General features: G+C 39.1%; 1 long non-coding RNA gene across 2 annotated transcripts; it reads right to left on the reverse strand.

Annotated features, from left to right (window-relative positions):
* Positions 1–1,590: 1,590 nt before the first annotated feature.
* LOC139827115 (uncharacterized) lies at positions 1,591–23,941 on the reverse strand. 2 transcript variants are annotated; one of them, XR_011737314.1, is made up of 3 exons: positions 23,851–23,941; positions 21,634–21,827; positions 1,591–1,654 (listed from the first exon to the last, which is right to left on the reverse strand). It is a non-coding gene; the product is annotated as an uncharacterized lncRNA (long non-coding RNA). The 2 variants fall into 2 exon arrangements; XR_011737315.1 differs by lacking the exon at positions 1,591–1,654 and adding an exon at positions 20,699–20,779.
* Between the last annotated feature and the right edge of the window lie 71 nt (positions 23,942–24,012).

Consider the following 24,012-nt stretch of genomic DNA (forward strand, 5'->3'; position numbering starts at 1 on the left):
TCATTAATAACCTGGACAGTGAGGCGGAGTGTACCCTCAGCAGGTTTGCTGATGATACCCAACCAGGAGCAGTTGATACACCATGGGGTTGTGGTGCCATCCAAAGGGACCTGGAAAGGCTGGAGAAATGGGCTGACAGGAGCCTCATGAAGTTCAACAAGGAGAAGTGCAAAGTCCTGCACCTGGGAAGGAATAACCCCAGCCACCAGGACATGCTGGAAGCCAAGTGCCTGGAAAATAGCTTAACAGAAAAGGATCTGGGGTTCCTGGTGGGCACCAAGTCGACCATGAGCCAACAATGCACCCTTGTGGCAAAAAAGGCCAAAAGGGAGGTTAATTTCAATTGCACAGTTCTAACTGCAATGCCCTGAACATACAGAAATCACATTCAGATGTGATTATATTCATCACACCAACAGCAAGTCTGTCACTGGGTTGGCTGACTCTTCCCTTCCTCCCAGCAGAATTTCTCCATCTTCTTGATACTGCTTTGTGAGACATTTTGAGTGTCTAACCACAGTGACACTCCCTGTGCGCCTTCTAACATATCGGAAATATATACATAGGATATACCCATAGAATGTAATTCGAGCCATTATGGTACACTGACCAAAACATATGCATCTCTGTAACTATATAAACATAACTTGACACAAATATGTCAGTCTTTTGCTTCTGCTGGAGGCTACATAGCTGTGGGAGAGAAAAAGACTTTTTCAAATACTCTATTTTCTTTAAAAAAATAAGAATGATATCTTAAAATTAGAACGTATTTATTCACAGAATCACAAAATGGCTGAGGCTGAAAGGGAGTCAGCAGAATGGGTTGTTTTAAATATTATTATCTCCATGATGTAATCTTATGCCCACTACCGTGAGAAAAAATACTGTTATATGTTTTGGTTTTCTCTTGAATGGGTATTTTGCAAAACAATTTTTAGTGCATGTCTTCAGCTAAACTTTATAGCATAAATTGCGGCACAGTTATTCTAGGTCATCAGATTGATTAGTTGCTTGTCCCCAGATGAAGGGAATTCTCCTGCTCTTACAGGCTACCCAGGAAACAGAAAAGTCAATAACATTCCTAAGAACAGAATTTAATCCTGAGGCCAGTAGTAACTTCAGACTTCGAAGAACTCTGTCAAATAACTCAGAATTCCACAGTAGCTTCTAACACAACAGGAAGTTACACAAAAACAAACAAAGCAAAAACAAACAAAAAAACCCAAACAAAACACACACACACAAAAATGTGGGCCACTATTGTACTTCCAAAGCAGGATTTTCTAAATGATTTCAACTGTCTTTTTACCTCAGAAATGTTAGTATCCTGCATTTCAGCTTAAGAATTCCAGAGATATTAGAACTTTTCTGGATATTTGATTAATTACGCAAAGAGAAATGAGAAGGATGTTAAAGAAATTTTGACAGATACATATATCAAAGCAGCAACAACCCAGTCCTCTTTAAAAAGCTCTGGAATTAGGAAATATTGTACAATCAGCAGTAACCTTATCTATTGCAGATGTAACAATAAGACTACTAGTTCACAAAGGCAAAAGTTTTTAAAAGCAAGTGTTTGTAACAGTACCTGCTTGAAAGAAAAATGCATGTTTACCATTCCTCAGGGTGCTGCTCCAGCAACTTGTCCAATCTAGAAGAAAAATGAATTTGTTTAGGTATAATATGGAAAAAGAACCCAACAAAAACATATTTGTTAGAAGTGTATACATAGTAAAGAGAAAGTATAAAAACAAATGTAGCAGTAATCTGTCCATTCATGCAGCACTGCCTGAATATGAAATATATTTGGGTGCCAGTAACAAATACAATTCTTTGTCTTAGAGTACCTGCAATGATAGTTTAATGTACATGTGCTGAGGTCAGAGCAGCCTGATAGAGCCTGAAAATGGACTGGAAGGTTATCTCACAAGGAACAACAAGGCAAATCTGAGCCTGGTACCTGGCCATGTCTTATTTTCAGCATTGTTCTACAGGAAGAAACATGGATGTTTGTGCAGCTTTAATTTGTCTCTAAACTGGGCAAGAACATCAAACTGGAACAGGCTGATCAGATAGTTTGTGGATTCACCATCCTTGGACATATTCAGAAGCCATCTAGACACAGACCTGTCCTGGGCAAGGTGGTTGGACAAGATGAACTCCAGAGGTTCCTTTCAACCTTGGCCGCTCAGTGATGTAATGATTCTGAAAACACCTGCAAACTCCTAAACACTAGCACAAACATAAGCAGAAGCATGGAAGGAAAACAAAATGAGAATAAAATTGGTGAAAATGTTAGTTAGGATGTCAGGAAAACCATAACATGAATTGTCATTGACTGACACATAAAGAAGGAAAATATTGCTGAATTTAGAGAACAAGAAATGAGATTTAGAGCTTGAAATAGAATAAAAACAGGCAAAATACACAGTGCAGTCCCAGGCTGCTCTGAAATAGGAGAACACTCTGCAGTACAAGAGATAAACTAACAGTCTGCTTGATACCACCACTTGTAAGTAATAAAACATGCATTGTATAGTGAATATGCTGGATTGTAGCTGGCCTTCCATGGGAACTACAAAAAGTAACAAGGGACAATTCCTCACCACATGAAAATGAAAATTACCTAGCAAGTTCCTCTCTTGAATGGAGAACAGAATGAAAGAGTGGAACAAAAAGGACAGTATTCTTGTGTAGTGACTTCTGGGTTTGTTGTGGTTTTTTTTTTTTTTTTTGCTAACAGGCCCCAAACAGCTCTTGATTAGCATTATTCCCTCTTATGGATTATTTTTCTGAATTGTCATACTAGGAAATAACTGGATTTCTGTCTTTGACCTACTAAGTAATCAACTATTTATACAATGGACCACTGCCATCAGGAGACAGCAGAGTATCCCCCACCAAAACATGCAGCATGTATTAGGGTTTTCTAAGTTGTGACAAATACAGAAGTGAAGTCCATCAGCTTGCAGAAGGGAGTCCTATCCATTGCCCACACTGTGCAGGAAGGGGCAGGATTTTGTAATCATCAACAAAGGCTTTAAGCATCTCAGGTAGTCTGCTCTTTTTTCTCTCTATTTAGTGAGTCCTTTCCTCTGCCCCATAATCTCTCTGTGATTTAGCAACATGTTTACTGCAGATTACCAGGTGTCCATTAAAGGTAGGCTAGGATAACAATAAATGTCTAGCTAGCATTTTCTGTGCTACTGGAAGCAGTAGGATTTGAAGACATGCAAACTCCATGCGCTTGCACAGAATAAGTTCCCTCAGACAGGTTTTCAAAATATTGCACAGAGTGAGAACTTCTGGGCTGCTTGTCATAAGCCACACACTGCTGATGCCTAGAGGAAAGTGTTTGAGCAGTAGCAATGCCTGTTTGAAGGAGGCAAACTGGAGCTACATCCAGTCACCAGCAATCTCTGCATAGCCTTTCAGTACAGAAACAGAGCTGCTCCACAAGCTACGATTCGGTGGTGCTCTGGCAACACCCTACATTTATTTAGCGGGATGGTGTGAAGACAGCTTGTTGCGAGGGTGCAGCAGGAGCAGGAGTATGGCCTGGGGGAGATGAGCCAGGGTCCACAGTCCCTGCTGGAAAACAGGGCAGGGACAGCACAGGTTCCTCTCAACAGCCCAGTGATCATCTGGCAATGGCAAGGCAGCAAGGTCCAGCCAGGAAATTCAAGCAATAATTAAGGAACAAGAGTAGAGGCATATACCCCTACAACAAGGCTCAGACAGGGACTGGTAGCCCAGGACTGGGCTTAAATGGAGCCCTCAGTCAGGAGGTGTAGGCAGGTCCTGGGTGAGGCTGCTCAGGGATATCAAGGATTATTTGTGCCCTCAGGACCCCTACACCTGTATGTAAAGTGAACTCGTCTGCACCTAACAATCATATGCAAAAATATTTGTCATTCAAACCAAAGTGCAAATCTCAGAAATGAAAAATGGAAAGTACTGAGCTGTAAAATAATAGCATGTTGCCCTTTGCAAGCTTAGCTTGCTGGAAAAGAGTTGTTTTCGCATTTCCCAATGAAACTCTGTGACATAGCTAAATTGATTTACAAAAGCTTTTAAAATAGAAATGTGTTGGATTTAAAAAACTGCTCATTTTTTAGTACTCTCACAAAACGGAGGTTGTATGCACCCTTATTAGGACAATAAGCGATTCATCAAAACAATGATGCTTCTATAATGTGAACTGTTGGTAGCATTGTGCAGGAAACATAGAGCAGGAGCAGGTGTCTGAGCCTTAAGGAAAATTCAACAATAATGCTTTTATCCTGTTTTGCATTTCCAGAATACATGAAATGAGCTCATTAACTATTGCTAGCTGCAGTGGTAGGACAGGTGAGACAGTGACACTGTCTCTGATTTATAATTTTCACCCACCCAGTCTGGACTGGGAACTTGCATCAGCATTCACCTCCTTTCCCGCTTGTCTCACTGGTTTTGTCTGCTTTCACGACCCAGTTATCTCATTTTCCTACATGCTACTCAATAAATTCATTTTCCTAAAAAAGACTGAGAAGTCCTGGCATTCTAGTGGTATTTGAAGGCATTATCACAATCTGACATTTTAAAACTGTTGTTTAACGCATGATCCAGGTCCAGGAGAAGACTGACACTTGCCACCAACATCTGTCTGGGTTACTTTCAGTGTATCATTTCTTGTGCTAGTTGATTTACTTGTGAATCAGGATACATATAAAATAAAAAAGTATGGAAAACTTCCTGTTCTCTTCCAGTTGGTGAAAAGGAACTTCCTTTTTCAAATTATTTGGAGCTATCTTATATCAGTCAATTCTGGCCTCCTGGTATAATCAAAACCTCTTTAAAAAACAATAAGCTTGCTTGAAATTTTATCTCTTTACTAATGGAATTTGCTGATAGTCATTGCCGTTCATTGCTTTTATTACTTTCTTCCTATATTTTCTAATAAAATTTACATCTGCAATATATCAATAGGCACATGATCAAGTTTGTTTATAAAAAGAATATGTACTAGATTGAAAAAATCAATACACTAACTTGGTATCCTAGCAGCAAATTTATAGCAGCATTTGACATTAATTTCATATAGTTGCTTTATCATTCCTGGGCAGTGTTCACAAGAGAGGAAAAAAAAGCTTCTATAGTGTTAAGGCAACAGGAAGTATATAGAAAACTTCTATAATAGATATATGTTGTTTAAAAAAAACTATAAACCTAAACTTTTACCTAGAATTATGGCTTGTCTTCACTATGTTGTTGAATCAATGACACCTCTAAGTCTTATCACCATTAAATAAACAATCAGATGGCATTATTTTCAAACTCACTGTGCTGGTTTGACTGAAAATAGGTTCATTTTCTTCATGCAGTTAGAAACCTTTCTTTTTCATAGCTAGCACGGTCATTATTTGGACTCAGTTTGAGAACAAGAGATAACACCCCAGCACAGAGCTCATGTTTTTAATTGCTTTGGTTTGAGAGCCAAGGACATTCTGAGCGCTCTGCCCACAGGTGTGAGGCAGCAAGGATGGGGGGCATGGATGGGGCGGAGCTCCAGTGACATCCAGACTGATCCATAAGAGTATTCCATCCCATTAAAGTCATTCTCTCTCTCTCAGGCATTCCTGCCCTTGCTCTGGGTCTCAGATGCTTTCTCTTGCACATGGGTGTTGTTTTTTTTCTGCTCTTTTTGTTGTAACCAGGGGAGTTTGAATCGGGATGTTTAGTTTGGCCTTTTGCCATTTTGCAAAGGCCTCTGAGCCTTTCCACCTTTTTTTTTTCTCTCTCTGGGATCAGCTTTAGGACCAGGTGTGTCTTCTTGGGACTGGCTGCTCAGTTGTGGACGGAGTTCATTTGGAATTGCCTGGAGTAATTTTATTTCTATTTTATATACATATTTACTTGTAGTGTATTAGTATTTTGTTATCTTATTAAACTGTGTTTGTCTCAATACAAGTTTCTCCCTTCCCTTTTGATTCTCTCCCCTATTTGGGCGGGGGGGGCGGGGAAGGGAGTGAGTGGCCAGCGTGGTTGTGTTGCTAGCTTGGGTTAAACCATGATACGCACATATGGGCAACAATTTAAGAACTTTTTAAGAAGTACCATTCAGCAGTCATTTTCCAGTACCACTCTATTAAACAGCTTATCTTTTTGTCTTATGGTAAAGGTGACTTTTTGTTATTTAATTTCACACCCTTCATTTCCTTAGAGATTTTCCAAATAACAATAGTTCTATGCCCCAGAGTCTTCTTCTGACCCAACCATGAAATATGTGTTAATAATAATAAAAAAAATCCCTAACTGACAACCTTTCTGAAATGTTAGTAACTCTACTAAGTATCATGGTTACCGTCTAAAATCCTTTTTATATGAGTAGATTAGTTTGATCTTCAACTAGAAGAAAAGATCAGTAACACAGGACAAAAAAGGAAAGAGTAATGAGAAGGACATGCCAGATCACATGACACTTCAGGTTCTGTTGGAGGCTCAAATATTAGTCTCCTTCTGCTCCATTTTCAATTTGGTTGTGATATCAAGCATAACACCATTTCAGAAGAACTATACCATCAACACTAAATCTACCACATGTGACAAGCCTACATTTACAAATTATTGTAACATATCCATATTCTCCTGAGAATATCTGCACATAAATCATAAACCTGAATGTTATATTTTGTATCTTTATCTCCTCTGTATCATACTTTTTGTCTATACATCTGATACACTTACTAGTAATTTTAACAAGACTTTTATAGGTAAAACATTTGGAACACCTCAAATTCTTCTTGGATATTTTATATAGCAGTATAAGAAGAAAAAACACAGTCATTTTGTAAATATGTGTCTTTCTTAAAAAGTCTATTCACTTTTTGAGGATCTTCCCTACTGTCGAAGAGTCTGAATGTTGAAGCTTCTGAAAAACTGATGACATGGCAGCAAATGTTCAGTGGAGAATTTATTTCCATTTCAAATTTATATACTTCCTGAAAACAACAGCTTTTGAGGAGATAGCTGATATTCCATTGCTACAACTGTAAGTTGTGATCCTAAACCAAAATGAGAGCCCAGTCCACAAGGCAGAGGTTAGAGATAAGAGATATTGCTGGGCTCTACGAATAGAGGCCTTTAAATAATACACAATAAATACAAATGTAGTCCTCTTTTAAAGCCTAGTTCTACAGCTGTATTCAAAAAGCATGAACCATGAACCACATGATGAATGTGTGTAAATGTTCACTGAGACTTAAAGGTCAAAGTATATAATACCAATCAGTCAATCAGTCAGTCAGTCAAGCAACTGTTTCAATTGATTTTCACAGGTTGCTCTTTGGATGAGCAGATGTAGGATTTAAACTGTTTGCTGCTTTAAGTTATGGACCATCACAATAATTCTTCCCCATACTTCAGCTTTGTATGTTATATGTCATTTTAGTATCTCATTCTTGAAACACGATGAACCATTCTTCATTATATTAACTTTGAGTGGTTATTTGGAGACAGTAGAATTAATTGTATGTGAAGTTATATATGTGAATAATTTTACAGGGTCAAGACCTTAATGTGTAAGTATTTGGGACATGCACTCTATATGGTATATTTAAATTATATTGTTGAACTTTGTCCTACATTTGAGAACATAATACACAAACAGTCAAACTTCTCAAATTCATGTAGTATCATCTCTTAAAGTCCTATTAACACTAATTGATAGGTTGCTTTGATGTGCTGACACTTTGGGAATCATCTTGTGTCAAGAAGGAAATCCTAAAGCAACTGCAGTAAACCTTGACCATTTGGAAAGCATTCAAGCATGTCTAAATCTATCTAGCTATCACTGGTTTTACTATTACCTGTCATTCTTCTCAGCCAGTCCCCACTTCTCTATTTGGCTGGGGTTTCTCTCCTATTATAAACTTTTTCAGTGGACCATCCAAACAGTAAACTTTGTGTCTTTCATGTGTACAGTACCTGAAGGAATCTCAGAACTCTTTAACATTAGTAATAAGAACAACTTCAAATATCTTGGAATTCAGACTACTGAATTTCTACAAGATTTCTTTCTTTCCTCTGCCTGAGGAAATAGGTCTAAACTCTTGAGAAACATTTTTTTCTAAAAAGTTCAACCAACTCTGTATAAGTGTAAAAGACAAAGAATAACTATGAAAACTGACACTGTTCAAGAGAAAAAGCCATAACCAATTTCCTCGAAATTTTATCCAAATAGCAGTCTGTGTTTCAATTTGCTACAGTTTTCAGTAGTTTTGCATATATGAAGATGGCTATACAGTAACATTTCCTCCCTTTCTGTCATTACCATACATTTCTAGAACTACTAAGGGAGAAATACAGCAATTTCAGTTTCACACATAACAGCTAAAGATTGAAATTGATGCCCTTTCAGGCCACTGTCTCTTATTCTGGTAAGTTTGGCACACTGCAAGACTTTTTATTTTGCAATTTGACCATGTCTTTAGGTTCAGAATTAGGTCAATATATTTGTTTTCTCATTGTAGCCACAATATATGTCTCTATTTTCACTTGCATGGATCGAGTGCACCGAAACTGTGAAGTTAGCTTTCCTGACACGACTTTGATCTCCTCCAAAGCGAGATGTACCAAGGTCACGGAAAACACCAAAACCAGCATTCATTCTGTTATTTTTCTCCATTTGGGATGCAACAAACCTAGGATTTTCTAATTAACACTGGGTTTTGCTGATTTCCAAGCAGAAGCAAGCTGGCAAAACCAGAACAATGGCAGGTATGCACATCCACATGTTGTAAACCATCACAACCATCTGCTATTTCCAGACGACTATTAGAAAGAAGTTAATCCACGAGTATTTTCATGTTTGTTTACTTCAGCAGAAAAAATATGCTATGTTGGTTTTATTTTGTAAGCTTTTGATATTTTTTGCCGAACTTAATGACACTTTTATCAATTAAGTCATTAAGTCAACTTTCCAAAGGTTGGTCACCCACTAGGGGGGAATAATTAGGGAGAAAGTTGCCTGATGCAGCATTTCTGGAAGAGCTGGATTCTCTTCAACTTTGAAATCACACATTTGAAACAGGACGCTCAAGCCAGGTATGCAGGTATTCAGATATGGGGTGACAAGTCATACTAAAAACCAAAGCTGGAAAATCGATCCCATAATTAGAATTACTGCCTCACAATGGTAGACCAGACAATACGGATTAAATAAAATATTAGGAAGAGAAAGGATTAAAATAATGCATCAGTCTGCCTCCTAAAATTAATTGTCCTTTTTTGATACAGTATCTAGCACTCAACCTGATCTTGTTTTGAGCTCTTTAAAACTAAGGACGTATTTGTTCCCTTAGGTCAAAATCCCCAGCTCTCAACTCCAATGTCAATGAAATCTTCAGCTAGTGCCAATGACTGGTCTTGAATTACAGATAACAAATATCTTACAAAAAAAAAAAAGGTCAATATACCTAATGTTTCACTATTTCCTAAATCTTAACTATGCTTAATTAAGTTTTTCCTTATAAAAATATACTGTACTTGGTTGGAATATTATTTTTTTTTTAATCTGGATAAACTAACAGGATATTATAAATTTTCAAGTGTTCTGATTATTCACTCCTCTACTCTATAGCAAATCCCTTCATTTCTTCCAGTAAGTGCCACTGTTTCTATATGCAGGCTTCCTCCAGAAAAAGCTCATTCTTTAGTTTAGCCAGGACTCAACCTGTCCTATAAAAACAAGGTTTCTGAGCCTTTGCATAAATTTCTGTTAGCAGAGTAAATTTCATCTTCAGTGAGAAGCTTCTAAAATTTTTTGTGTAAGAACCTAGAATCATAGAATATTTGGGGTTGGAAGGGACCTTTAAAGGTCATCTAGTCCACCCCTTTTCAAAGAGCAGAGCAGGTTGGACTAGATGCAGTCATATTACTGGTTTTGGATAACAGTGAAAGGTCCTTCCATATAGGTAGATATAAATGTGTTCAAAGGCTCTGACTATTATGAGAAAAAATTAAGAAAAGACAAGTACAGTTTCTAATATAATTTTGAAATAAGAAATAATGAGGCTTGAAAAATGTCTTTTCTCAGTTTGAAAGTCAGTAGTTACCCTGTTGGAGCAGCTTTTTTACTTCCTTCTAAGTGTAATGCTGCAGGAGATTAAAAGCCCTAAGACATACGCAGCTAAAATAGTAAAATCGAGCACTTAGAAGTGTGAAAATCAAGGAATCGGAACTGCATTTGTTGTTTTAAATTAGTTCCTTTTTAGACATACATTATTTATCATAAACTGCTCTTAAACACTTATTTTGAACATTTCCCATGTAATTCTGACCCAGAGTGTAGTCATTACTCAAGTGAGTAAATATTTAGTAGCAAATTTGAAACCATCTTTTCCTACAAGAACCTTTCTGGAAATTGAGAAATCTGAGGAATATACTACAGTGATGCACTGACAAATAACATTTTGAAACACTGAATTTTAAATATTCTTCCACGTGAAGTGCCCTTGAATATATATTTCTATGTATTTATATGACCAACCAAGCATCCTTTCTCTAAGGCTGCTGTTTCTCCTTCTGCGACTATACTGTAGCCTAAATTCAAAAAATGTCAAAAACTGTTGAAGATGGACACCCACACCACTCAGTGCCCATGGAAGCCCTCAGTGCTGCAGGGCAGTCTGTAATGGATGGAAATGGAGGAGACATTTCATCTTGTGCACATGGAATAGTGGTAATTGTTCATAATAAATGCAAAGGCATTTTCCTTTAGGATCAGTTTCCTTCAAAAACAATTTGTTCTGTAAAATCTAATAAAATCTACAAAAAAGATTTAAAAAGGCTAGAAAGCTTACTGAATGTAATGATGAAGATATGAAAAGAAATTCAGACATTTTACTTGTAGGAGAGTTAGTACAATCTACATACACACACACAAACAAGCCCTTAATTTCAAAATGAAGAGAGTGAAGCATGGTTAGCAAAATTCCCCCAAACTCCTTTCTAGTAAGTAACATAAAATGAGGGATTCTTACATTCATATCATTCCTATATTGTTTCATAAAGCTATTAAATGTGTTCCTGTTAATATTCAGATTGGTGCAAAAGTGCACGTCACTTCACAAGTTTTCTGATGGGTTTTCTCTTCAATACTCCCTGCATATCATTAAGTGATTAGCTGAAAACTAGTGAGCTGTCAGAAAACACACCAGTACACACAGGTGCATGGAGGCAGAAATTACTGATGCCCATTTCTGAAGTGACAGCAGGCACTGCGGCGGCTGTCACTGACCAGCTGGGAGGAGAGGATGGTTCCAGATGGTTTCAGACGGTTCCAGGTGCCTTCAGTGGCCCCACCACAGAGCACAGCAGCCAAGATGGTGGTGCTTCTGGGAAAGCCTATTTAAGAACGAGCAAAATGCCTCATAGTGGTGTGAGGGGTGAGCAAAAGAAGTGGGAGAAACAGCCTTGCAGACACCAAGGTTGGTGAAGAAGGAGGGAAGCAGGTGCTCCAGGTGCCAGAGCAGATTCCACTGCAGCCTGTGAAAGAGACTGGTGGAGAAGACACCGAAACCACAGCCATGGAGGACCTCAGGCCACAGCAAGTGGACATCTTCTGAAGAAACCTGCTGCCAAGGAGAGCCCATGCTGCACCAGGGAGCAAGTGTCATGGACTGACCACAACCACCATCATTCTACAAAAGTAACATTATAAGAAGTATCTCTTTATGAATTTTGGTTACTCTCAAGTTAGCTAGACCAATATTTTTTACTATCTTTGATAAAGAAAAATACATTAAGATACTTCACACTGATGTCTCCAAGAATATTTCCTTTTTATCACATACACCCAATTACAGTCTCAAATCTATTTTTTCCTCTACGAAACTCGTTAGAAATCTCAGATAAAGAATTCTCCCAAATATCTAATACATGTAATATTTGTCATGCATTATCAGAAGGCATGTATATTTTTTTCAGTTGATAAGTTTTAATTAATCTACAGAAACATCTGATTACAGATCAAATAATAATTTGTGAAAGTTAAAATGAAAGTTCCAAATTCTCAGCTGTCAAGTAGCAGATGAAATCTGCCAGTGAAATCTAACAAAACAATTTCTTGGCATTTCTCAGTGTTTCTTGAGTCTCTCTTAAGACATAATTACAAAGAAAACCACATATGTCTCAATTTGTCTACACTGCCATCCCAGAAACTTCTGATCTGGGCTGGATGCTACAGTGAACATCTCTTGGCAGCTTTGACTTAGTAAGTCCTGCTTTTCATAACCCATGAGATGGATTTTCAGAACTCTCACTGCGCTTCATGCTGGCACAGCTATCAGGCTACTTGCATTGTATTTTAAAACTAACTAGGTATCTTTAATGAACATCAGTGTCACAAAAAGTAACTGCCACACAGACCTACTCACGGACAATTTGGTTGCTTATGACATGACAGCTGCTGTTGATTCTATCTTAATATCATTAACCTATGAAAATACATTCAACATAAATGCAGCCTGCCACGCTGAACTTCATAAAGTAATTCAAATCATTGTTTGCTGCAGGTCATTAAGAAACTAGTAAACAGACTATTTAACAATGATGCTAATGTAAATTTTCCATGACAGCAGTCACTGGTATCCTGCTGACAAATGATAATGTCATTGCAATGTGTCCTTAGAGCTCAGTAATTACTTTTGTATTCATGAGTGTATTTGGCTGGAGGTTTACCTGATCTGAATGTAAAAACTCTCGGCAAAGTTTACACATGCTGGGTGCATCAGGTACATGTACAACACGAATATGTTTGAAATATGTCTAAAGAAATAATCTGTTCACCTGGGGCATTACACTGTCTTCTCGCTACTCAGATGCTTCCTTAAATACTGCATTATTGAACCATTGCTTTAGCTCCTTAGCTTACAAGATAATGCAACAAGAAAACATTTCAAGGAACAAAAAGTGAAATACTCCCAAAGAACTGCAATTAAGTAGCTTTAAAAGTGTCTGACCTACCTGTGCAAAACAGGCTTTTGTTACTTCAAATACCACTAGCATAATTTGAAGCATAGATTTATAATGGTGATTCCTTCAAGCTGCTTTTAAACCTTCTAAATTATTTGAAAGACATCTGAATTTTAGTAGTTAAGACACAATATCTAATATTTCTAAATGAGTTTTATTTATTAAAGTGTCCATGAATTGATTTAATTTACCTCCAAATGCATAAAGAAATAAATAACACTGTATTTGAAGCATTAGTGACTACATGTAAGGAGTCATTAGATGAGGATAGTCTCAGAAAACAAGTAACTATGTAACTTTTAAAAGCAGATAATGGAGAATACAAAGAAAACAGACCACTTTGCGTAACTATAAACTACAGAAAAATTGAATAATGTGTAAATGGTGACAAGCACCTGACGAATAATTTTAAAACCAACATGGATTTTTCAAGAACAAACTATGTCAAGCCAAACTAATCTCCTTCTTGGACAGGATAACTGGAATACTGGTTAAAAAGGAAAATAAATATGTTGTATCTTGAGTACAGTAAGACTTTTAATATTTTTCTATAATGAATTCTCACAGGAAAAATGAGGGAAATGTCATCTAGAAAAAAAAAATAAGGACAGTGTGTGACTGCTTGAAAAGCTCTTCCCAAAGTACAGCTATCAGCACCAAATGGGGATTCTCTTTCAAGCTGGTCCCCTCAGAGATTCCAGACCCAACTCTGTTCAACTCTGTTCTCATTTAAAATATGCATTACAAAGTAAATGGATAAAATTTGAAGATGAAACCAGGATGTCTGGAGAACAACTTCAGAATTCAACGCTGTCAAAATAAAGACATAATCCAGGATTAAAAAAAAAAAAAAAAAAAAAGTTCAGAGCACAATGACTAGTAAGGCAAAACGAACACCTAAAATGAGAAAAAGGATCTGCAAGTTTAAGTGTATGAAAAATGACCTGTGCGTCAACAGTGCAGTATTACTGCAAAGGGAGGAAAGGGAATATCTCGTGTTGTCAAGAATTTTGCAGGTGAGATATGGGTGAGGATCATTTTGTTCTACTTGTTTCCAGGTAGAATGCAGCTGAAGCAGTGTGAGCAGTCTTCGGTTCCATCCTCCAAAACCCATGTAGTCATTGGAAAGAATACAGCAGAAAACAGTACAAAAGAGAAGAGGGCTCAGAACACATTATCTATGAGGGAAGACTGCAGAAAAAGGGTTTCTAATAGTCTAGGCAGGTAAAGACTTGGTAAATCTTCCAGGATATGGAAGATTGTTAATAGGAAAGACAATGATCGATTGTTACCAATTGTTCAAGAGAAAGAAAGACAAAAAGAACCCAGTTTAACTTGCAGTAAAGACTATATAGGTCATATATTAAGAAAAGAAAAAAAAAAAAAATAGAGAGGAAAAAAAGCCTGAACAGGACACCCTCAGAAAGTCTTTTAGTAGAAATTCTAAAAAAAAGTACCAGACAAAAACCTCTGTGGGAAGCTCTAGTGTATTTGATCCTTTCCCAGTGCCAGGGGACTGGACTATGTAACCTTTGGAAATCTATTCCATCCCTGCATTTCTAATTTGATGACCACATGATGTGCTTTAGCAAGAACCATTTATGGATTTTTTAAGAGAGTGCTCTCAGTGACATAAGGTTAGATAATTTCACCCTTTTGCAGAATACCATTTTCTTCCCAAAAAGGCACCGCTGCTTCCGTTGTGCTTACTTACAGATCACAGTGCTATTCAGCACAGCCAAAGACAGAGGAAGTTGCCATAAAATGTATTTTGGATAATTTTTATAAGTGTGTCTGCATGAATGATTAGGACAAAATCTGACTTGTTTTAAAAGATGCTCCGCGGATAAACTTTCTATGAATAATCCCTAGCTTCACAGAGTATGTATTGCTATGTATCAAATATCAAATAAATCAACAGCTTCAAAATTAATTGCTTTTAAAGGATTTCATTGCTAGATGAGATCATTACAGCACCGGTTTGCTTCATGTAACTTCACCTAGTAATGTAACAAACATAACCACCTTCATGTCGGCTAGGAAAACTGATCTTTATACATTATTTAAAGAAGAAATAACTGGATAAAACCAGACATGTCTTGTCTACCAGAATACTTATAGGAACATACACTTTTCAATAAATACCAGATATGCTTGCAGCACTTAAGGCATCAAAGACAGTTCTGACTTTTTTTCTAACAAAACAGATTCTAGTTCTACAAACGCACAGCACATGGTTATAGCTGAATGGCAGCAATTAGCCAATCTGTGGCTTTTGCAGTGTGGGGGGCGAGTGCTGGAAGCCAGCTAGAGCTGAGGCAAACAGCCAGATTTATTTGAGATAAATTTATAACCCCACCATAAAGAGAATAATACAAGTTTGAATACAGAAATACCAAAACTCTGGGCTGAAAATGCATCCTCTAATACACACAATGTTGTACGACCCCTAATTAAACTGAAAATTAAGCAGAAAATAAAAGAGTGTGTGTGTGTGTGTGTGTGTCTGCATGTTAAGAAAAGCAATATTTTTTTTTTTTCCTGGAGCTGAGGAATAGTTTCGTGTAACTGATATAAAAGTATAGATCGTATGAAGGCAGCATATTTACCTCTCAAACATGCAGGTATGGGTCTGTTAGGAACCAGGAAAGGTAAGACTAGATCATAGGACATAGGTGAAACTATCATTGTTATTGGCAATACACCTCACTAACACTAATTTTTACAAGCTATTTAGTGTATCAAACTGTACTTACATTCTATAAGTATGATTTTGTAGAAACAGCATAGAAGGTTTCCTGGTTATTATGCTTGGAAGATTTTTTATCAAGTTTGCTTATTCTCAACAATTTCACCATCACCTTTCTTCCCCTGGATCTGGAATTCATATTTATCCTTTTCGCTCATCCAGCATCACTGATAGTGACACTTCTGCAGCTGAAGCTGATGTGGTGACTCTGCGAGAGTGGTGTGGGCAAGACAGAGAAACCAGATCACCCTTCTATGCAGGTGGCAGCACTAGGGAGGTGAACAAGAGAAATTAGCTAAAAAAACATACAAAGTGGATTTTTTTTTCTTTTTACAGGAAATTACAATTAGGCAAACACAGCAAGATACTCTGTGTAGTGAACAGATGCCATTCTTTATACTATTCTGACATCTTCCTTACTCTGTTGCTTAGATTCTGTCACAGGGGTTATGGCAAAACATTTTAATGAGAGCTGGTAAGAAAAACATTTTCCATGAACTGTTGGGGAAAAAAAAAAAAAAGAAAAAAAAAAAAGGTTTCAGGGGAAATCTTACTTTTTTTCATGGAAATACAGTGATGTTTTGATTTTTCTTTTTCCCTCAATAGAATCTAAAGGAACTTTTTTTTTTTTTTTCATTTAGGGAGAAACACTTTTTATTCATAATAATTCACATTCCAAATATCTATAATTATCTAATGCAAGTTCTTGTCTCTTGATTATTTTCTTCTCATTTCTTCCCATCTTATTCCCCACCGAATGTAGTTTCACTGCAAAGTTTCCAACTGTGTGGAGGGGTTCCCTGTTACTGTGGCTGTTGTTTGCATAGAAGTTGTAGAATCAATATCCTACTTCTAGTTAAAGAAGGCAATTTTTAAGTGCTGTATGATTCAGGAGGGCTATACGCATGCCTCCAGTCCATAGTAGAGGGAGGTATGGGTGAAGAGCCTTTCTTAACCTGCACCTTCCCTTTTAGGGGATGGACAGGTTGGCCAGACTTTGCAGTGCAGGTGATTACCAGCCAGACACCTCAAATACACTCAGAGGAACCCTTTCTTTGCTGCTTTAGAAAAGTATTTAAATGAGTAAGTATAAAAATGGGAATTAAATACACTTATTTTAAACGCTATTATTTCACGTAAACTTACTGACAGTTGGTCTTACTTATACAGTGCCTAGAAGACTATCAATAACTCATTTAGAATTCAGGAATTGTAAGTGATGGGCAGAAACCAGCATTAGCAAATTTGATCTTTTTTCACTGTATAAACAAGGCCAGATGGGCTCAGGTGGAATGCATTTAAGTTGGTGTATTTTCCCCACACAAACACCTCTAATTGATGAGGAAATTGTCCCATCCTTCAGAACTTCCTGGCATTTACTACTGCAATAAGCTGTACTTAGGAAAGAAACATTGCTTCAAACTTTCATACTTTCTCAGGTATATCCCATGATGCAGCCCAGGTTATACATCTGGGCCAGAGGAAACCTATTACACCATTAAAAATCTATCAAAGATGAGATCAAATTTAAAGGGCATTGATTACAGTTTTGTTCTTCTATCAAATTCTCAGGGACTTAAGCTGTCTGGGAAGTAGTGCAGAAGAATCTCACAATACTAATTGATTGAGCAATAAAATGGCAGATGAAATTTCGTATAAAAAATGCAAAGTAGTGCACATGGGGGAAATAACCTTAACTATACATACACAATGATAGGATCTAAATTAGCTACTATCACTCAGGAAAGAGATCTTGAAGTCTTTGTGGATAGTTTTCTGAAAACATTGTCTGGATGCTAAGAAGAAAATGACATTTTAGGAGTGATTAGGAAAGCAAATGAGTACAAGCAGAAACCAGCTTTATACCTCAAAAAAAAAAAAAAAAAAAAGAACAAAAAAGTGTCCTACTCTGTTGTCCAGTTTTTCAGAAAGCCGTAAGAAGCAGAGAGAACAGTGGCAAGGGGGACTGATATAGACTACAGGATATAGGAGGACAGAATAGATGGAGTAGGATTCTTTACATCTGAATAGGTGACTGAAGGGTGATACTACAAAGGTATAAAAAACTGTGGATGATATGGCATGGTAAATGATTTTTATCTCTTTTTTCTCAGAGAAGTGCCAGAGAATGTTCAATATACTATAAAGTTTTAAACAAACTAAATATACTACTTTCTTAGAATGGGATTATAGAGCTCATTTGCATAGGATGCTGTAAACACTGCAAGTAAATACATGGAAATAAAAAATGTAGGCAACTCTTCAACACAACGATCTCTATGAAATCTTCAGTTTAGAACCCTTAAAGCCCTGTCTGTCAGGAGGTGAGAGCACTCAGCAAAGAAGAACATCTCCAAAGTCAAGTTTAAATGAAGGAATGCTCAGCTTCTCATATTCTTCCTAATAAACCATCATCAGTTAATGTTAAACATAGGATACTTTTCTAAATGGACGTTAAGCCTAACTTAATGTGGCAGTTCTTAATTATATCAGTGTTACCACATTTTTCTCAAACTGAAATGATTCTGACTGATATGAGTGTGGTTTCATCAGGATTTTTCATTTTCTGCGGATGACCACAATGACCTTTCCTTTCATAGCCAAGGTCTCTTACCATATCACTTTAATTTCTGAAGGCTGATAAATTTGTGAAGATTGATATAAGCATACAGTGTGGTAGAAAGGAGTGGGACCAGTGGATGAACTTATTTAAAGCCAAATGCATTGTGCTACACGTGTATCGGTATCAACATAACACTCTAAATGAGAAACATTATTAAAAATAATTACTTATTCAGTCTACCCTAGAATTTAGATGAATGAGGAGTAAGCCAATGGGAATGAAAATGTGAGAAAACACTGTAAAGCAATTTCCTGAAAATGAGTTCTGCTATTGCAAGGAATCTGTGTCTAGTTCTGGTATCATGCTAATCTATTCAGTACTGCTGGCAGCCCTTCGAAAGGTGGTGTGAGACCATGCCAAAGAGTGGAGTATAAAACATTCTACATAGATGATTTGTATTTTAACTTTTCATTGCTCAGAAATGCTAAGCACTTCACAAAAGTTTGTCCCAGAGTTTACAGTCTAATGAACCTATTTGACAGATATGTGAGCTACAACATTTTATAAGGCAAGAAAGGATTAAAAAAGGACAGCACGTTGAGCCAATTGTTTTCTCCACCATTCATTTCTTGCTGAAGCATTTCCAGTGACCACACAGTGAAAGCTGCAATGAGAATTGCATTTGAAGACTAACCTAAATGACTGAATATAATTTTGGGATGGAAGTCTGTGCCTAGATGGTTGTGTCATGGAGAGCCTTGCTCTGAAGGAGCTCATTTAGCAGCACTGGCACATGGGCCGGGGTCAGAGTGTTGTCTGCTCCCATGCTGTCACTACTTTGGTACACCTGGAACATGGTGGTGAGGAGTGGTGGTGGATCTTTATTTCTGTGTCTCACTAGTGAAATCACCCTTCTCTTTTCCTTCTCTCTGTACTCCTAACTGTTTCAGCTTATCCTTGATAATGAGTGTAGCTTTACTTTTCCCCTTTCTCAGCCAAGCTCTCTCCTCCCTCACAAAGCCAAATGTCTCCAGACACGTAATGACATATCATTTTCATAGATTGTGTAGCTGAGATTTGCATTTTGGATGCAAGAACATATAAACATGAATCAAAATTGCTACTTCAGCATGTGGGTGTTTATCAGTACATATGCATCACAAAGTCCGCCTATTCTGCAAAGTGTGTCTGTCTTCTCATATCCTGCTTTTTCTCTGGGCTTCCCATAAGGTGAATGCTTCTGGATTCTTCTCTTCAGTTTTATTCTTCCTGGTTAACATACAGCCTTCATTTCTTCCCTAGCACAGATCTTCCCATATTCTTCCTGTTCCAGCAGGGTCTTTTCATAAATGTATTTAGTCCAAGCACGAGACTATCTGATCAAGAATATAGCCAAATATTTGCAGTCCTTGTCAGAGGGCAAAACCATCATATTCATGTATCTTCTACAGCAGGATTCATTCTGGTGCTGCAGCAGTTGCCTCTCAGATGATGCTCTAAAGAGTGAGTCTTCTCTAGTGGGGCCTCCAGACATGGCCAACACAAGTTGCTATGTGTCCTAAGGAAGAGCAAGCATTCATCACCAACATCAGCAGTCCCCCTCCAGAACCCCGTTAGTCCATCACCTTCATACTCTTTATATGTGCAATGAAACATCTAAATAATTTCTTAATTTCTCTGATATTTTGTTGTGGCACTCAGAGATTTGTCCATCCTTCCCTTCATCACCTACCACAACCTTCACAGTCTGCCTGAGGGGAACTAGGGAGAGGCAGGGACCCCAGTCCAGAAGTGGCTTCATGTAGCACCTCTCAAGTAGCCAACAGGAAAACACATGAGCTCTTCTTTCTGGTCTCCTCTTGCTTGGCAGTGTACAGCTCTATAGGGTTTATGTGGCAAGGCTGTTTGTTGGGAAGAGGTCTGCAGGGGTGGCCTCTGTGAGCAGACACCAGGAGCTGCCACCATGCTAGACAGAGCCAGTTTCATCCAGCTGCAAAGGAGACCCACCCACCACTCCCCAAAAATGAGCCCATCAATGATGCTGGTGGCACCTCTGAGATAACATGTTTAAGAAAGGGTAAAAAAACACTGCACACCAGTTGCATGGGAGAGGTGTAAGAAAAATGGGAAAGAAACAGCCCTGCAAATGACAAGGCCAATGAGGAAGGAGGGGGATGAGGTACTCCAGGAACTGGAGCACAGATTCCCCTGCAGCCCATGGAGAAGACCAAGGTGGAGCAGATATCAACACTGCAGGCTATGGATGACCCACGCTACAGCAGGTGGAGATGCCTGAAGGAGCCTGCAGCCCCTAGAGAGGCCATGCAGGAGCAGGCTCCTGGCAGGATCCTACGCAGGAGCAGGTTTTGTGTCAGGAACGGCAGCCCGTGGAGAGCCCATGCTGGAGCAGTCTGTTCCTGAAGGACAGTATCCCATGGGAGGGACCCACACTGGAACAGGAGAAAAGCATGAGGAGGAAGGAGCAGCAGAGATTAAGTGTTAGGGACTGAACGGAACCCCCATTCCTCATCCCCCTGCACTGCTCAGGGAGAGGAGGGAGAAGAGTCATCAAAAAAGGAGTGAAGTTGAGCCCAGTAAGAGGTGTGGGGAAGAGCATTTTACAGTTTTGTCTTCTTCTCTCAGTATCATACTCTGTTCTTAAATGGCAATGAATTAAAACTATTTTCTCCAAGTTGAGTCTGTTTTGCCTGTGATAGTAACTGGTGAGTGATCTCCCTATCTTTATAATGACCCACGAGCTTTTTAGTCTTATTTTCTTCACCTGTCCTGTTGGGAGTGTAGAGAGAATCTTGGTGCGCGCTCGGTAGTCAGCCAAGTTAACCCACTAGAGCAGCAGTCAGTCTAAAAACTTATCTCGTCTTTCTGTAACACTCTTCAAGCCTTAATCTTGATTACATCCCTGTTACCTTTCCTGTTCCAGTTTTTCTGTAAGATAAACCTTGTGATCAATTGCTTTATCATCTGCCATTCACTTCTAAAAATTTACTCAAATGGGATTTTTCCCCTTTGACACTGCAACTCTATTTTTTTCCCTCATGTCTTTTATACAAAATTGCTATTGTGGCTTCTTCCCTTTTCCTCTGCTTTCCATAGCTGAAAAAATGATCCTGAGATGTCTAAGCAGGGGAGTGTCAAGGAGAGGATGGGATTATTTCCAGGGACACCACCAAGTGACACCGTTACAAGAATGCTGGGTTGATCTCTGATAGTCAACATTAGAAATCAAAGCTAGACAAATGCATGTTTTAACAAATGAGTGTAGGTAACAACTAGAACAACTTACCCAGGGAAGTGAGGGATTTCCCGTCTCTTGAAGTCTTTAAATCAAGATTGGATGTTTCACTAAAATATATGTTCCAACTCCAACAGAAATTACAGACTTGATGTAGGAACTGCTGGATGAGGCTCTCGGTCAGATTAGACTATCGTATAAAATAGTTCCTTGTGGACTCTCAAAGTTAACATGTTACCGTATATCTGAAAAGGACCAAAGGATATTCCTTAGCTCAGATGGTAGGCAGTAACTGGCTGTGGCAGTATAATGGACATGGGTCTTAAATCCTAATATTTTACACATATTTGGCATGAATGCATGTAAGTATGGGTCACCAAATTAACTAAATATTTTACCTGTTTCCAAGTTCATGCATTCCTAGTGGTAAGAAGCCATCAAGTCGTTAAGGAATAGAGATAGTATTATTCCAATTTAATAACTTTTTACTTGGATTTAGAAAATCAAAAAGTTAAATCCCAAAGGATGAAAGAAAGGAGGAACCAATTTTTTGGGGAGAATTTAGGGCGACAAAGTAGGCAAAGCAACTAAGAAGAAAAGACAGACAAACAGGAGCAAAAGCAGAGGTCACAAAAACCCATGGGTGAATAATGTGAAGCACAAGCCTGCAGATTAGAAGGAAGGATGGGAATACATGGAGGGAAAGTAAAGGGAAGCAGAAGACTTACTGAAAAATAAAGGAATGAATATTCTGAAATGCAAGTTAAGCCTGTTTGCCATTGACCTGTAAAAAAATCTCTGAAAGAACAATTTATTTACAGGAACCCCATACTGTCCATAACACACACACACACAGACTCATTCACAGCTGCACATGCCCATGCAGATAAGTTTTTACAGATATATCTGTTTTCCATGTTCTTTACTTAGTCTTTGGGGTATGTGGTTGATAGTAAGTGGCTCAGAATCATGCTTCAGAAATCACTGTCACCCTCTGCAGCAATTTAAGGGGGTGTCCTTTACCACAAAACAGAAGAGCCTGGGGACATGGTCTATAGTAATAAACTAAGAAAGCAAACCTGTGTGAAAGCAGGCAAAACTCAGGTTTTGGAGCAAATGTATGTGTTTGAACACAGAGCCAGAATGTTCACCTTAAAAATCAATATTCTTTCATATTACCGATTAACATTTTAAAATTAATTTATTGGAGCTCTAATCATTCCCTGTGACTGACAGAAATCTCTCTGCAAAGCCACACGTAAAACTAGAAGCTCCCTTCTCTGACACACAGCTATTGTTGGATGATTTCATTACCTATCATTTATTATATATATCTTTTAATTATTAACTGCAATATCCCCAGACCGCTGGCAGCTGCTCTGGGGTACTTCCAAGGCTTGGAAAGAAAAATCCAAAGGCACTAAAAGGAAGAGTCTAGACACACAAAAAAAAAAAAAAAAAAAAAGGGCAACAAAACCACACTTCCACTATTTTTACCACCAAAAAAATTTAAAAAATAAAAGGCAACGGCATAGGATCAACGAAGTTTTCCTTTCATTTGCTCTCCCTCCTTTTGGCGTGAGTGCCCACAAGCGCCGAGCGCTTCCCGGCTCCAGCCTCTGCCGCAGACCCCGACAGCGAGGAGGGTCCCGCGGCTCCCGCGCGGAGCGCAGCGCGCAGGGGCGCGGAGCCCCCGCCCGTCAGCGCCAGCACCCCCGGGGGGCCAGGCTGGCCTCCCCAGCCGCGTCCCCCGGCTCCGCGGCTATTCAGCACACGCAGCTACGCCCCATCACCTTCATTAATAATAATTGATACTTAATAACAGCAGCCCCGGCCGCGCAACTATGGGCTGCAGCGGCCGTGCATCCCCCGCTCCGCGCAACGCCTGGGGCAGTGACCTTGCCTGGCCTTCTCGCCTTACGCCCGCGGCAAAAACTTCCGCGCCACTGCGCGCCCGCGGCTGTGCCAGCAACAGAAAAGGAAAAATAAAATAAAAAACAACCAAACGAGAAAACCAAACCAAAACGCCAAACAAACAAAAAACCCCACTGTCGCTTTCGCGGTAGCTGCGACCGCCAGCCCTGCAGTGCGCGCCCCAAGCCGCGGGCGGCTCCGCGGGACGGCGCGGAGCGGCGCGGAACCGAACACGCGCGGCCTCTCCACGCCCGCGGCGGTGCGGGCGGCGGCGGCGGCAGCGGGGGGGGCGCACGGCGCATGTCCGCCCGCGCCGCGCCGCCACTAGACGTTCCCCCCCGCCGCCAAACTCACCACCATCTTCTGCATGTGCAACATTTGCAGCCGGACAGAAACCGCTCCCCGGCGATGGAGACTGCGGGAAAAATCCGGCGCGGCGGGATGGCTTGCTGAAAAGGCAGCGGCAAGCGGGAGAGAGGCAGAGTGCGAGCGACAGAGAAGAGCAAACGAATACTA

The sequence above is a fragment of the Patagioenas fasciata genome, chromosome 1 (genome assembly GCF_037038585.1).
Source record: "Patagioenas fasciata isolate bPatFas1 chromosome 1, bPatFas1.hap1, whole genome shotgun sequence".
In the NCBI taxonomy this organism is placed as follows: domain Eukaryota; kingdom Metazoa; phylum Chordata; class Aves; order Columbiformes; family Columbidae; genus Patagioenas; species Patagioenas fasciata.